Source organism: Dermacentor albipictus, chromosome 1 (genome assembly GCF_038994185.2).
Source record: "Dermacentor albipictus isolate Rhodes 1998 colony chromosome 1, USDA_Dalb.pri_finalv2, whole genome shotgun sequence".
Classification (NCBI taxonomy): Eukaryota; Metazoa; Arthropoda; class Arachnida; order Ixodida; family Ixodidae; genus Dermacentor; species Dermacentor albipictus.
Window position 1 is genome coordinate 303,390,746 of NC_091821.1, and position 16,407 is coordinate 303,407,152.

At 50.4% G+C, this 16,407-nt stretch overlaps 1 long non-coding RNA gene across 1 annotated transcript in view; it reads right to left on the reverse strand.

Annotated features, from left to right (window-relative positions):
- Positions 1–322: 322 nt before the first annotated feature.
- LOC139054483 (uncharacterized) overlaps positions 323–16,407 on the reverse strand; it is a 37,709-nt gene continuing 21,624 nt past the window's right edge. The window contains exon 2 of the long non-coding RNA XR_011511279.1: positions 323–787. This is a non-coding gene — a long non-coding RNA (uncharacterized lncRNA). The remainder of the gene's footprint in view (positions 788–16,407) is intronic.

The following is a 16,407-nucleotide window of genomic DNA, read 5'->3' on the forward strand; positions in this document are numbered from 1 at the left end:
AGTGTGTTGTTTTATTTATGGCCCGCCTCGTTCATTTGCAGACTAACGGCACAAGTCTGTGGTGTCACACGTAATTAATTAAACGTTAGGTTTTACAAAACGTGGCGCCATTTCTTTTCTCGACAACAACACAGGACAGCGAGACACTTTCCATCTTATCCCCGAAACCCCTTAGGTCGCCTGTTTTCGGCACTAAGCGTGAGGGAGCTGAACGAGCGCTGTTAGTGTGACTGCGTACGCGGCTTGGCGGTGGACGCCATCTCAAACCTCGCTGCCTGATCGACTGCAGTGTTGTGCGCACGCTATATAGCAGCACGGCGAGGACGGGTCGCAGCGTTTATTTCAAAAGCAGGAGGCGCTGCCGTAGGACGTTTCTGGGTCGGTGGTTCAACGTTTCCGCACACACAATCGTGGTTGTAGATTTAGCGCGCTGTGGCGCACAGCTGGACGCATGTCCACCGCGGTCTTCCAGCGTCCACGTGTGCAGCGCCGTCGAACCTCGAGGTGGCGAGGCGCTCATCGGGCTCAGAAGTCGGTGGTGCGAGGCCTCGTCTTCACGTAGATGATGAGCACCACGAGCATGGCGAAGGTGGCGATCACCGGAACAACGACGGAGAACATTTTCTCCTGGATCTCGCTCATGTCCTTGCGACGCTCCTGCTTGGCGCGCTGCGACAGCCGGGGCTTGTTCTTGTTGCGGCTCGCCATAATCTCGAATCCTGCCTCGTGCTGCCGATGCGGCTGCGTGCGCTCAGCTGCACTGAGCCCACGATGTGCTTAAGCGCGGCTGAAAGGAACAACAACATTTCCTGTTTTATTCGAGGCCAACTAAACTTTTTCTATTCTGCCTTCCCTCTGCTGTAACTATCCCTACAATTTACTTTCACTGTCGCCCAATTATCGACGTACAGTGGGTATGGGTCATTAGGGAAGATCAAATGCATGCATTCAGTTTCTTTATTTAATGTAAAACTCTCGTGACACTTTGAACTTGTCATTAATGTATGTTCTCTTTTTTATGCGTTAAATAAAGGTCTTCGACATCGAAACCCTAGAACATGTATGGCATGCACCGGAGCACCCTAAATAATTCGATAGTCTTTTTACAAAGCAGTTTCGGTTTCGCTTCACAGAAGGTGCATGCGTCGCGACGTCGACCACGCCTCCGTTTGATTTTGCCGAGAGCTGTGCGGCCACATCGACCCGGAGCGAGTGCCAAAAACGGTCTGATGCTCGGCTCTACACACGTCACCACTTTCTGCGTCATGACGGAAGTTTGCGTGCTCTGAAAGCGGCCGGCTTTGCACTTAAACTCGCGGACCACTTTCCGTGGCAACGAAAGGAAAGCTACGGAGGCAAAGCGCGCACAAGTGAGAGCGCTTCTGAAAAGAGTCCCGCGTTTGCATTCACGTTAGTTTAAGTAAGGGAAGAGAAAACATCTTATTAGCAATAGTTAAATAAGATGGAAACACCACTTAGTGTAAAAGCTTACTTATTTTGCGGTGTTCCCTTCCGCGAAACCGTCGCACGTGCAAGCTGCGTCGATTCAGCGTCTGTTTCGAGCAACCAAAAGCACTGTCATACGCTGGCGGACTACTTAGCGCCGTAACACTTGTGCAGAAGCTCCGCCCCCCGTAGCTCTCCGTTCATCGCCACAGAAAGTTGTCCGCGAGTTTAGTGAGAATTTTGATACTACCACCACTTTGGAGATATCCCTTCCAAACTTGTGAAGAAATGCACTGGCGTTGCTCTGACGCAGGGCTAAGTGGAACACTGTTAATTGCTGGGAAAAGTGCAAAAGGAAAAATACGGCAGAAGAACACAGGTCGAGTGCTTACACTCTAAGCCGAAAACGGGGAAAAGGGGACTAACGGCAGCCGTTGGACCTTTGGATCAACGGTTAATCCACCGTGAGTGGCGTGTGAAGAGGCGAAGTGTCGTGCGCAAATTTGTGGGACTAAATGTTCGTCCTTGCAAGGTAACGGTCGACGGTGGGGATCAACGGCACAATTTAGTCCTCTGACTTTAGTCCCCTATTTTCTCTATATCACTCATGGCTGAACCCCCGTATACATGCAGGGTGTCCCATGTAACTTAGCCAAACCTTAAAAATATGCAAACGCCACGTTGCTGGACCGAACCAGTTAATTTTCTTTGCAGTCGCTTGGAAATACTCTGATTATTTTTGCATTCCGTGTAATTATGTAATCAGTCTTAATTAATTAATCAGTTGCTTAATTATTGTAATTAAGTACAAGTGTCAATGAGAACATGGTAGAGCAACACGAATACTCCCGATACAGCTTTGTGTTGCTCAATACGGGCTACATAAAAGTGTTTTTCCGAGCGTCAAATTAAAATAGTCTGCGAATACACGCAAAGTGCCTCGAGCGGCCAGTCGCGCGGCAATTTTTTTTGTGTATTCGCGGGCTTCTTTCACGCTCGAAAAAGCACTCTTATGTCGCACGTATTGAGCAACAGAGAGCTGTATCGGGAGTTTTTTCATGTTGCTGTACAATTTTCTCGTTGACGCTTTCATATCTAATTATATTATTTGAGAAGTTGATTAATTATGACTAATTATGTAATTAGGCAGAATGAAAAAAATAATCGAGCATCAAACATCACTACATCACTACATTCATTCACATTCACCATCACATCACATTCACCATTCATCACTACATTGGTGACCGTGATCACTACATCACGGTCACCAGCTTACAAGTGGAGCAGAAAAGAAAGAAGGCGTTCTCGGTGCCTGACTGGGACAAATTCCGTGAGGTTCGCAAGGCCCGCGCCGCCCGTGGAGAAAAGCCGGAGAGTCTCGTCCAGTGGTGCGCACTAATTCTGCAAGATGTCTGCTCCACCACCAAAACCATAGAGACGGATCTACAGACAGACAAAATGGATAGCAGGCTAGCACACCTTCTCGAGGCTAAGCAATCACTTCTCGAGAGGTGGAAAAGCCATTGCTTGAATCGCAAGCTCAGAAAAAAGATAGCCGAGATCAACAAGCAGATCGACGAGCACTGCCAAGCCCTGTCTAGGCAGCAATGGGACGAAATTTGCAATTCAATCGACGGGCAGATGCGCACGGGAGGGAAGTGGAATCTTCTCAAACACTTGCTCGACGACTCCGGCACCAAGTCAAACCAGAGAAGTGTCCTCGCTAAAGCGCTCCACGAAGCCAAGAAGTCGTCTTCGGAAAAGGACATGCTGGAGATGTTGGCTCAGAAGTACCTGCCGCTCAAAACTGTGGACGATGAGGCGGCATACCCAGTATACAAAGGGAAGCCGAACTCCACGCTGGACGAGCCTTTCAAAATCAGTGAAATCCGCCGCGCCCTACATGACCTCAATGGTAGGTCAGCACCCGGCCCGGATCACATTAACAACAAGGCTCTCAGAAACCTAGATCACGCATCGATCGAGTTTCTTACAGATGAGATAAATCGGATTTGGGAGCAGGGAATTGTACCTGAAGAATGGAAGTTGGCGAAGGTCATACTAATCCCAAAGCCCGGTAAACCACCGAGCCTGGACAACCTCCGCCCAATCTCACTGACGTCATGTGTAGGGAAGGTGGCCGAGCACGCCATCCATAACAGAATTGCCGAGTATATCGAGACCAACGACCTTTTCCCTCACAACATGATAGGTTTCAGGCCAGGCCTCTCCACTCAGGACGCCATGAAGCTTATCAAGATCCAAATCCTGGAACGCTGCACTCGGGACACGAGAGCCATCCTTGGTTTGGACCTGGAGAAGGCCTTTGATAACATCCGTCACGAGTTCGTCCTCGACGCCATCTCCAAGCTCGACCTGGGCTCGTCCTTCCATGCCTTCGTCAGGTCTTTCTTGAGCAAACGATGCGCCATCCTCAAGGCTGGAGATTTGGAATCGGAGACAATGGAGCTGAGTAGAAGAGGCACCCCCCAGGGATCAGTCATCTCACCACTCCTCTTCAACATCGCAATGGTTGACCTCTCAAGGTATCTAGGCAAGGTCCAGGGCATCGGTCACACGATCTACGCGGATGACATCACTGTCTGGTGCGCGGGTGGCAGTGACGGACAAGTTGAAGCCGCTCTCCAGGACGCTGTCAACACTACAGAGCGCTTTTTAACCAACACGGGACTGCGGTGCTCCCCAAAGAAATCGGAGCTCCTTCTCTACAGCCCAAGTAGAAAGGGCCGCAAGCCACAGAACTGGAAACCCCCCCCTGAAATTGACATTAATCTCTACACCAGTTGCGGAGATCCCATTCCCAAAGTCGCGTCCATTCGAATCTTGGGAATGACACTCGAAGGGACAGGCACAAATAGCATCACCATTCATAAATTAGCAAAAAAGACGGATAGCGTCATCGGTCTAATCAGGCGGGTAGCTAACAGAAGGAGAGGCCTGAGCGAAGAGAATCTGTTAAGGCTAGTCCACGCTTTCTTGTTGTGCCATTTTACGTACGTAGCGGCCATGCACGTCTGGAAGATGGCCGAGCGAGACAAACTAAATGCCATGATAAGGAGGGGGATCAAGAGCGCGCTCGGACTACCAAACTACACACGCACCGACCGACTCCTGCAGTTGGGTATTCATAATACCCTGGAAGAGATTGCAGAAGCACAAGAAAGGGCACAGATTCTCAGGCTCTCCGGCACCAGGGTGGGCAGACGACTCGTAACTGAGATGGGCGTCCCCCCGGCCACTGTCGAAGACGCCTACCAAGGCCTACCGAAAGAGCAGAAAGATAACATCATCATATCGCCCGCCCCGCGCAATATGCATCCCCAGCGCAACGTAGAAAGAAGGAAGGCCAGAGCGGTGGCGCTCCTACGCCGCGCAACAGAACTCCCTGGCGGCAGCTGCTTCGTTGACGCAGCCCAGTATGGCAACAGCGACAATTTCACGGTAGTGTCAATCAACCACAGGGGTTCGACCGTTAACGCGGCTTCGGTACGAAGCACGTCGTCGCGTGCGGCGGAGCAAGTGGCCATTGCCTTGGCCCTCCTGGATGACGGACATCCCAATATCTTCAGCGACTCCAGGTCAGCCATCCGCGCCTTCAGCGTTGGCGCCGTATGTAAGGAAGCCTGTCGCATCCTCGACGGCAAAAGCATCACCACCCACACTCTCACGTGGTTCCCCGCTCACATGGGATCCATCACGGGAGGCCCCACCAACCTCAACGAGCTGGCCCATTCCAAGGCGCGAGGTCTCACTTTCCGCGACCATGGAGAACTCCAACGCCGGCCCGCAGCGGTGGAGAATAGAGATCAACCGACCACATATAACGAAATTGCGCAGCACTTTTATCTCGGCAGGAGAGAGTTTCCCCTTCCACACAAGAAGTTAAATAGAGCGCAGGCATTGACCCTCAGATTACTGCAAACAGGCTCATATCCCAGCCCGGCTTTATTCCACAAAATTTATCCCGACACCTATGCCACTAGTTCTTGCAGGCATTGCAATGACATCGCTAGCCTAGATCATATGCTCTGGCGTTGCCCCTCGTTACGAGGCACAGAAGAAATCAAAGAAGACAAGTGGTTCTCCGCTATCAAGAGCTCCGATGCCGGGGTGCAACTATGGGCTGTCCAGAGGGCCCACGATGCGGCGGTCGGGCAAGGCCTGACTGTCCCAACGTGGGAGCGGCCCGCAGCGCGCTGAGTCGCGTACCTCAGGACCTTATTAAAGTTTCGCATCCATCCATCCATCCATCAAACATCACCACCTCGGTTCTGTCCAGCAACGTGGCATTTGCACATTTTTAACATTTGGCTCCAGTTACGTGGGACACCCTGTATATATGTCTGCGAAACACCAGCAAGCGTCATCTGCGCAGGCCGTTTCGTACTCTGCATTGCTCAGTTTTTACCGCACTGCGACGATCACGACAATAATAACAATAACGATAGCGATTTGGTCACATTGGTCGTAATCCACGGTGTGAATGCAGTCGGTACTCAGCGGCGAGTTCGCGATTTGGTAATCGCAAGCGCATTCTTCGCAGGCGACGCCGTTGGTTAACATCATCTTCGGCTGGCTGTTTCGGTGCGCTTTTCTTCTTTGGCTGACATCGGAGCCACCAGCCTGGAGGGGGAGGGATGTGGGGTTTCTGGCTCTGGCGATGGTTGTGTAGAGGCCATTGCGTTGCATTGCCGGGGAGGCTCCGTGTCCCTCTCCTCCCTGCCTGGACGGGGTGGCAGCGGGTCATAAAACACTGTCGCGCCCACACGAAGGTCAACAGGCTTTCGCCATTGGCTAACATTTTGGCGGGATTCGGGCCCTGCTTACGTGCACTCCGGGTAAGCGCGCGCAAGTCGGGTCCCGGGGAGACCACATCGGGGCGTCTGAAGGTGCGTACGTGTTCCTCTCTGCCGGCGGCGGCCCCCTTTGTCCGCCGCCGGCCGATGGTTACTTCGGCTCGTCGGGGTCCCGGCCTCGGCGGGCGCGCACGCACTCTTCCGTCGTCTCGATGTCCTGAGGCAGCGTCTGCCGATCGTGCCCCCGTCTGTTCGTCTGTCGTTTCTTTCTATTTCCCTTTTCTCTGCTGTGCGGCGCGCGATGGCAGGCGCTGACCGAAGGATAGGCAACTTCTTACTGCTGGGGTTCTTTTTTTTTCTTTGTTCCTCGTTTCTTTGTTCTCTCTCTGTGGCGGTGCGCCGTTAGTGGCCACCGGCGACCATTCGGCCATGTTTTGTGTTAGCTTCAGATTCGGACGGGACGTTAAAATTGATGTTTGTATTGACTCCCAGTTTAATAAATGTACATTCTGGCTTCGCGAGAGCTTTGCCTAGGGCACGGAGGAAGGAAACTAAGGAGAGGCCCTGACGTCACTCTTTGTGAAGCAAAAGTGAAGCCGGAAGTTGGCGTTGCTCATGGCGATGCTCCGCCTTTTGTGCCACCCTCCTCTCTTGTTTACATCTTTCGCGAAACCACGCCGCGCTGCGCGTGGTTTCGCGCGCGGAGCGCTCGCGCTCGCGCAACATCCGGCAGAGCACGGTGCAGGTAACACAGCGCAACAAGACACGGTTACTAACGCAAACCCGCCCACACAGCGCCTTTGCCACGGCACGAAACCTACCAGAGCAACACGTGTGAGCGCTCAAACAACGCCGCCATTGTGGCCCAAAAGGCGTGGCCATACAGCAAAAAAATAAAAAAGCAGCAAAAAAATGAGAACCTACCACGTCATTTCCGCCACACTTTTCTCCTAGCGCGCGGAGGGGGTAGGGCCTCTCCTTAGTTTCCTTCCTCCGTGGCCTAGGGTCTCCCTTGCTGCGCGCGCGGTATCGCCTTCCCCCTAAGCTGGGGCCGGCAGGGCGCGTACGCGCGCAGCTGCGCGTCGGCACACGGAGCGGGCAGGAGCAGGCGCGGACGCGGTACCCTGCACGCATGGTGCCTCGGAGTGCTCGAACCCGTGGTGGTCGTCCGGCTAGCGCGTAATCGGAGCGTGTGCGCCGTGAGCGTAGCGAGGAGACCACAGATTTTATGCGAAGCATATTAACGTGGCAGCGGTGGCGTAGAGGTAGAACACCCGCCTCGCGTGCAAGAGGTCCGTGGTTCGAATCCCGGTGCCGGCAATTTTCCACCGGATTAAAAAAAAAATCCGCGTGTTGATAAAATTGCACACACAGGCCTGGAGTGTGGCCTGATCCCGGTGACCAGAACCGGTAACGCACTCCCTCACCAGAGCAGGATTGGCCACCCTGGTGCAGTACTTGGCCACAACCTCCTATATGAACACAACAATCAAACCCCGGCCCTCAGTCCCCAGCAGCTGCGCAGCAACTGTCCACGGCGGCGGTCAGACCTGCGACGCAGCAGAGGGTGCTAAGAATCACTGGCTCCGGACAGGCCGCCATTGGAATATGAACCTGGCAATGTTTAACGCTAGAACGTTATCTAGTGAGGCGAGTCTAGCAGTGCTATTGGAGGAATTAGAGAGCAGTAAATGGGATATAATAGGGCTTAGTGAAGTTAGGAGGCCAAAAGAAGCATATACAGTGCTAAAAAGCGGGCACGTCCTGTGCTACCGGGGCTTAGCGGAGAGAAGAGAACTAGGAGTCGGATTCCTGATTAATAAGAATATAGCTGGTAACATACAGGAATTTTATAGAATTAACGAGAGAGTGGCAGGTCTTGCTGTGAAACTTAATAAGAGGTACAAAATGAAGCTTGTACAGGTCTACGCCCCTACATCCAGTCATGATGACCAGGAAGTCGAAAGCTTCTATGAAGACGTGGAATCAGTAATCGGTAGAGTGAAACCTAAATACACCATACTAATGGGCGACTTTAATGCCAAGGTAGGCAAGAAGCAGGCTGGAGACAAGGCAGTGGGGGAATATGGCATAGGCACTAGGAATGGCAGGGGCGAGCTATGAGTAGAGTTTGCGGAACAGAATAATATGAGGATAATGAATACCTTCTTCCGCAAGCGGGATAGCCGAAAGTGGACGTGGAGGAGCCCGAACGGCGAGACTAGAAATGAAATAGACCTCATACTCTGCGCTAACCCTGGCATCATACAAGATGTGGACGTGCTCGGCAAGGTGCGCTGCTGTGACCACAGGATGGTAAAAACTCGAATTAGCCTAGACCTGAGGAGGGAACAGAAGAAACTGGTACATAAGAAGCCGATCAATGAGTTAGCGGTAAGAGGGAAAATAGAGGAATTCCAGATCAAGCTACAGAACAGGTATTCGGCTTTAACTCCGGAAGAGGACCTTAGTGTTGAAGCAATGAACGACAATCTTGTGGGCATCATTAAGGAGTGTGCAATGGAAGTCGGTGGTAACGCCGTTAGACAGGAAACCAGTAAGCTATCACAGGAGACGAAAGATCTGATCAAGAAACGCCAATGTATGAAAGCCTCTAACCCTACAGCTAGAATATAACTGGCAGAACTTTCGAAGTTAATCAACAAGCGTAAGACAGCTGACATAAGGAAGTATAATATGGATAAAATTGAACATGCTCTCAGGAACGGAGGAAGCCTAAAAACAGTGAAGAAGAAACTAGGAATTGGCAAGAATCAGATGTATGCGTTAAGAGACAAAGCCGGCAATATCATTACTAATATGGATGAGATAGTTCGAGTGGCTGAGGAGTTCTATAGAGATATATACAGTACCAGTGGCACCCACGACGATAATGGAAGAGAAAATAGTCTAGAGGAATTCGAAATCCCAAAGGTAACGCCGGAAGAAGTAAAGAAAGCCTTGGGAGATATGCAAAGGGGGAAGGCAGCTGGGGAGGATCAGGTAACAGCAGATTTGTTGAAGGATGGTGGGCAGATTGTTTTAGAGAAACTGGCCACCCTGTATACGCAGTGCCTCATGACCTCGAGCGTACCGGAATCTTGGAAGAACGCTAACATAATCCTAATCCATAAGAAAGGGGATGCCAAAGACTTGAAAAATTGTAGACCGATCAGCTTACTGTCAGTTGCCTACAAACTATTTACTAAGGTAATCGCAAATAGAATAAGGAACACCTTAGACTTCTGTCAAGCAAAGGACCAGGCAGGATTCCGTAAAGGCTACTCAACAATAGATCATATTCACACTATCAACCAGGTGATAGAGAAATGTGCGGAATATAACCAACCCCTATATATAGCTTTTATTGATTACGAGAAAGCGTTTGATTCTGTCGAAACCTCAGCAGTCATGGAGGCATTACGGAATCAGGGTGTAGACGAGCCGTATGTAAAAATACTGAATGATATCTATAGCGGCTCCACAGCCACCGTAGGCCTCCATAAAGAAAGCAACAAAATCCCAATAAAGAAAGGCGTCAAACAGGGAGATACGATCTCTCCAATGCTATTCACAGCGTGTTTACAGGAGGTATTCAGAGACCTGGATTGGGAAGAATTGGGGATAAAAGTTGATGGAGAATACCTTAGCAATTTGCGATTCGCTGATGATATTGCCTTGCTTAGTAACTCAGGAGACCAATTGCAATGCATGCTCCCTGACCTGGAGAGGCAAAACAGGAGGGTGGGTCTGAAAATTAATCTGCAGAAAACTGAAGTAATGCTTAACAATCTCGGGAGAGAACAGCAATTTACAATAGGCAGCGAGGCACTGGAAGTCGTCAGGGAATACATTTAGGGCAGGTTGTGACGGCGGATCCGGATCATGAGACGGAAGTAATCAGAAGAATAAGAATGGGCTGGGGGGCATTTGGCAGGCATTCTCAGATCATGAACAGCAGGTTGCCATTATCCCTCAAGAGAAAAGTATATAATAGCTGTGTCTTACCAGTACTCACCTACGGGGCAGAAACCTGGAGGCTTACGAAAAGGGTTCTACTCAAATTGAGGACGACGCAACGAGCTATGGAAAGAAGAATGATAGGTGTAACGTTAAGGGATAAGAAAAGAGCAGATTGGGTGAGGGAACAAACGCGAGTTAATGACATCTTAGTTGAAATCAAGAAAAAGAAATGGGCATGGGCAGGACATGTAATGAGGACGGAGGATAACCGATGGTCATTAAGGGCTACGGACTGGATCCCAAGGGAAGGCAAGCGTAGCAGGGGGCGGCAGAAGGTTAGGTGGGCGGATGAGATTAAGAAGTTTGCCGGGACGGCATGGCCACAATTAGTACATGACCGGGGTTGTTGGAGAAGTATCGGAGAGGCCTTTGCCCTGCAGTGGGCGTAACCAGGCTGATGATGATGATGATGATGATAGTGCTACGGAATAGTATTACCGATGACGAAGAGGCGAGCAGTACGAAGACGACGACAACGATCGGAGGCTAGCGCGGGCTGTTGCCTCTTGGCCAAGTGCGGCGTATTACGTTGTAAATATACTTGTATATAGCTTTTCATTTGCGTCTTCTTACGTAACATATCTGGTGGAGGTGGACGTTCCCTGTACCTCGTCACGGAGCTTCGCAGTGGACGGTACGTCGAGCCTAGCTTCATGGCTCCCGGCGATGACAATTCGACTCAGCCGCCTCCGACCCCTCCTGCCACTTCGACGACCTACATCTCTCTCCCTGCTCCTCGTGATCCTGGCGTATTCTCGGGCAAAGATGGGGACGACGTCGACGACTGGATCAGCCTGTACGAACACGTCAGCCGCAATAACCGGTGGGACCCTACTATCATGCTCGCCAACGTAGTCTTTTACCTCGATGGCACACCTCGAGTTTGGTTTCGGACGCACGAAGAGGAGCTCACCAGTTGGGATTCGTTCAAGCAAAAGCTCCGTGACTTGTTCGGCAACCCCTACGGTCACAAACTTGCCGCGCAGAAGGCGCTTTCCGGCCGTGTGCAGACGTCCACAGAGCCCTATGTCACGTACATTCAGGACGTCCTGGCTCTGTGCCGCAAAGTTGATGCACACATGCCCGAGTCAGACAAGGTATCCCACATCCTCAAAGGCATTGCCGATGACGCCTTCAACTTGCTCGTGTTCAACAACGTCGCGACGGTGGATGCTGTTATCAAAGAGTGCCGCCGCCTGGAACTCGCTAAAAGCAGACGTATCGATCAGCAGTTTGCCCGTTTGCCCAACACCCCAGCGACTTCTTCCTGTGCCGACGCTCCTCGTACCAACAACACCGGCGATATTACCAAGATCGTTCGGCGTGAGATTGAGGCCGCCTATCCGGCTGCCTTCGACTCCTGCCCCACCAACGCACCGGCAGTCACGGTTTCCCTGATCCAGGCAGTTGTCCGCCAGGAGTTCGAAAACATGGGCCTTCACACCATCTGCTCGGCCCATCACCCTGATACCCGCCCGGCTTCTTCGATTCCGCCCCGTCCCGCATCGTCTTACCCACCACGTTTCCGCAACCCAGCTGAATGGCGCACTGCTGACGACAAGCACATTTGTTTTCACTGCCGTCGCATCGGGCACATTTCTCGGCACTGTCGAAGTCGCTGGACTTCCCCGACCCGGTCTGCTTATACTGCCTATTCTCGACCCTCGGGTGGCCCTTCTCGTCCTTATGCCGCACGCTCCGATATACTTGTATATACTTGTATATAGCTTTTCATTTGCGTCTGCTTACGTAACAATATTAACGTAGGTTCAGGGCCTTCGCGCGACGCCCGGCGGTGGCCACCATTGACCCTGAAGTGGGGTCACGTGACATGACGTCACGTGATGACGTCACACAAGCTGCAGATGGGGCCTCATATCGCGCCGTCGGTCGCCTCCCGGCGGTAGCCACCATTGACCTTCAAGTGACCTTCAAGTAGGTCACGTGACATGACGTCACGTGGTGACGTCACACCGGCTGCAGATGGGGCCTCATATCGCGCCGTCGGTCGCCTCCCGACGGTGGCCACCATTGACCCTGAAGCAGGCACGTACCCAGGATTTTTTTAGGGGGGGGCCCACCACCTCCATCATCATCATCATGTTTTATGTCCACTGCAGGACGAAGGCCTCTCCCTGCGATCTCCATTTACCCCTGTCCTGCGCCAACGGATTCCAACTAGCGCCCGCGAATTTCCTGATTTCATCGCTCCACTTAGTGTTTTGTCGTCCTCGATTGCGCTTTCCTTCTCCGGAGCATTACATGACCTGCCCAGCTACATTTTTTCCTCTTGATGTCAATTAGAATATCGTCTATACCCGTTCGCTCTCTGATCCAAACCGCTATCTTTCTCTCTCTTAACGTTATGTCTAGCAATCTTCGTTCGATCGCTCTTTGCGCGGTCCTTAACTTGTTCTCAAGTTTCTGCCCCATACGTCAGCACTGGCAAAATGCACTGATTGCACACCTTACTTTTCAATAATAATGGTAAGCTTCCAGTCAGGAGCTGGCAATGTCTGCCGTATGCGATCCAACCTATTTTTATTCTTCTGTGAATTTACTTCTCATGGTCAGGGTTCCCTGTGATTAATTGACCTAGGTAAACGTACTCCTTCACAGTCTCTAGTGGCCGACTGGCGATCCTGATCTCTTGTTCCTTTGCCCCGCTATTCATCATTATCTTCATCTTCTGCATATTAATATTCAACCCCACTCTTAGGCCCGGATTCTGAAACGCTCCTTTCCTAACTAAGGATGCCTCACACGCTGTGAGGCGACCTGGCGTCAATTCTGGAACGTACCTTACTAAGGGGCACTAAGTTAGGGCCTCCTTGGTGCTTCCCCGCGCTTAGGGAGCCGGCATGCTACCTTCATGCGTCCTAACCGTGCTCCTCTACCTGAACGTATGCTTCTCCGCATGACTTTGCACGCGGTACGCTCGGCTAGGGTAGGTGCCGTGCGCAGCCAAGGCCGCGGTAGCCAGCCGCCGTGTACTGACGCCCAGTGTGGTTACGCGGACCGCGTTTTGTGCCATATCTTTTTTTCACTGTGATCTTGTGGAAAGCGAGCGGCGAGAATGACGGCCTTGCAATGTTTATCCGAAGACGAGAGCTTCGAAAGCTATGCACGGTTTCTTCGACGAGCAAATGAACTTCTTTACGGGACTGTGTACAAGCCTCCACCTTTGACTCCAGCCCGGCGCCTGACTGACAGGCAGAATCCACTGGAATACTACGACGAAGTTTTCTTGCTTTCAATCACATTGCTGTACCTTTGTAGAAGTTCCGTGAACCAAGTTTTCTTCTTCCTCCGTAAAATATGCTTTGCCCGGCATGGCAAATACACATACACACACACACGAAAGAAAACGCGCGCAAAGAAAGAAAGAAAAACGACGCCTGACCAAACGAACTCAGATGCTGCCATAGTTGCTAGACTGAGATTGCTTTCTTGCCACGCGCATCATTTTCGAACCATTTTTACGTTATTAACCAAAGAAATGTAATTTATGCCCCAGTATAAAAGTAGAAATGCAATTTTAACAGTCCCGGCACTTTGTCTCGGCAACTCATTACAAATATTTCGCATTTTTTGTGGGTAATCTCGAAACCAGAAGCCTCTAACGTTACACTTCCTTTGGCGAGGCGCTCCTTCCGCAGGGAAGGCGAAAGGAAGCTTTTAGAATTCGCGGTGGCCTTCCGAGGGCGCCTAACGTTTAGGTAGCATGGAGGGCTCCTTGCGGAAGGTAAGGAAACGGTCTAAGGTTAGGAGGATTTCAGAATCCGGCCCCTACACTCTCTCTGTTAAGGTCTCCAATCATTTGTTGTAACTCGTCTGCATTGTTGTTGAATAGAACAACGTCATCGGCAAACCGAAGGTTGCTGAGATATTTGCCATCGATCTTTACTCCTGAGCCTTCCCAGTTTAATAGCTTGAATTCTTCTAAGCACGCAGTGAATAGCTTTGGAGAAATTGTGTCTCCCTGTCTGACCCCTTTCTCTATAGGTATGTCCCTGCTTTTCTTGTGTAGAATTAAGGTAGCTGTAGAACCTCTGTAGATATTCTTACGCGAAGGACGAGTCAGTAAAACGAGAAACTATTTACAGATTATATTTACAACAACGGTTGCAGCGCTGACCGGTTAGATTCACAGCGCGAGCCCAGTTCGTTCTTCCTCCTCTTTTCTGGAGTGATGGCGCCCACGTACCTCGTTCAAACAAACAAATACCACAGGCATGTAGCAATATTTTTCAAGCTTTTTACGTAAGCGTTCTGTAGTCCTTGATTATACGTAGTGCCTCTATGACTACTGGTATCTCTACTGAATCAAATGCATTTTCGTAATCTATATAAGCCACATAGAGAGGCTTATAGTACTCTGCAGATTTCGCAATAACCTGATTGATGACATCGATGTGATCCATTGTAAGGTATCTCTTCCTGAAGCCAGCCTGTTCCCTTGGTTGACAAAATCCAGTGTTGCCCTTATTCTATTGGAGATTATTTCGGTAAATATTTTATTTAATACTGGGAGCAAGCTAATGGTCCTATAATTTTTCAATTCTTTGACGTCTCCTTTCTTGTGGATTAGTATAACGTCTGCATTCTTCCAGTTTTCTGGGACCCTTGCAGTCGATAGACACTTCGTATAAAGAGCCGCCAGTTTTCCAAGCATTATGTCTCCTCCATATTTGATTAAATCGACTGTTGTCAGTGGCGTAGCAACAGGGGGGCAGGGGGGCCGTGGGCCCCGGGTGCAAGGGGCCAGTGGGGGGGGGGGGGGGGGGGGCGGTGTCATATACGTCTGAAGACACACCTCTTACTGCCGGCTACACCTAGGGGGAGAGGGGGTGGTGACAGAAGACCTACGGGCCCCGGGTGCAAGACTACCTAGCTACGCCACTGACTGTTATTCCACCTTTTCCACCCGCTCTTCATCGTTTCATGTCTTGCAGGGCCCTTCTGACCTCATCGCTAGTTATAGGAGAGTTTCTGTATCCTGTTCATTAATGTTTCTAAGTAACGTATCATGACTCCTCTGGGTACTGTATACAGGTCAGCTTAGAATTTTTCCGCTGCTTTTACTATATCTTCGAGATTGCTTATGATATTATCCTTCGTATATTTTAGTGAATACATCATGGTTTGTCCTATGCCAGGCTTCTTATTTACTGATTTCAGGCTGGGTTCATTTTTTTACGGCTTCTTCAGTCTTTCTCATGTTATAGTTTCGAATATCAGTTATTTTCGCCTTGTGGATCAGTTTTGACAGTTCCGCGAATTGCGTAACGCTGTGCGGCTGTCAGTCCCATACAACCACGTAGAGCGCAGGACTCTGCGATTCTAGATGTACTGCGCTCACCGCGAAAGGTTAGAAAAACACCCACTTAAGCACAGCAGAGAAGTGGCTACGTGAGGCTGTTCGACCGATAACTGTAGAAGCGTCATTCAAAACAAGTAATTGTTCTCCACTTCCGGCGGCGTTTTCTCTACTTCCTTTTCAAATAAAGAGATGTTGATCCATAAATATTCTCATAAACAACGGTTAACTTTTTTATTATTCGCTTTTGCTTGCAGTTTGGTTGTTGCCTTGGCTCTCTCCCTTAGAAGATCGCTTAATTTCCAACTCCTTGCGATTTTTGTTTCCAGTTGCCACCTTTGCACGAAAAGTGCTATACAATTAGGAAAAAACAGACAAGGTAACGGGCGACAGTCATCTTGCTTATGGGTTTAAGGGTTATTGCAGGGTTTCATGATGGACACTATTTCACATTATTTTATTTCCCACCTTATCTAACCCATATCACGTGTATATGGTTCCGGGCATCTGCCAGCGTCGCGGCTAGCCGTAATTCAAGGAAATAATGAAGCAAAGGCAAACGTTAAACGCAATTGGCGTTTTCTCCGGCCGCAACTCGTTCCATGAGAGTACAGGCCAGCTGAGTAACAGTCGCATCCCTCTCCTGGTCCCAGGATCAGCCTAAACAAAGAAGGTTGAACTAACAAAAGCAGCAGCTATGCGCGTGATGGTTGAATAGATGGTGACAACTGAACGCATCTCGAGTTAATCGCGCGGGTGCGGAATCTATGAGAAAACTTTCCTTCACATTACAAGAGA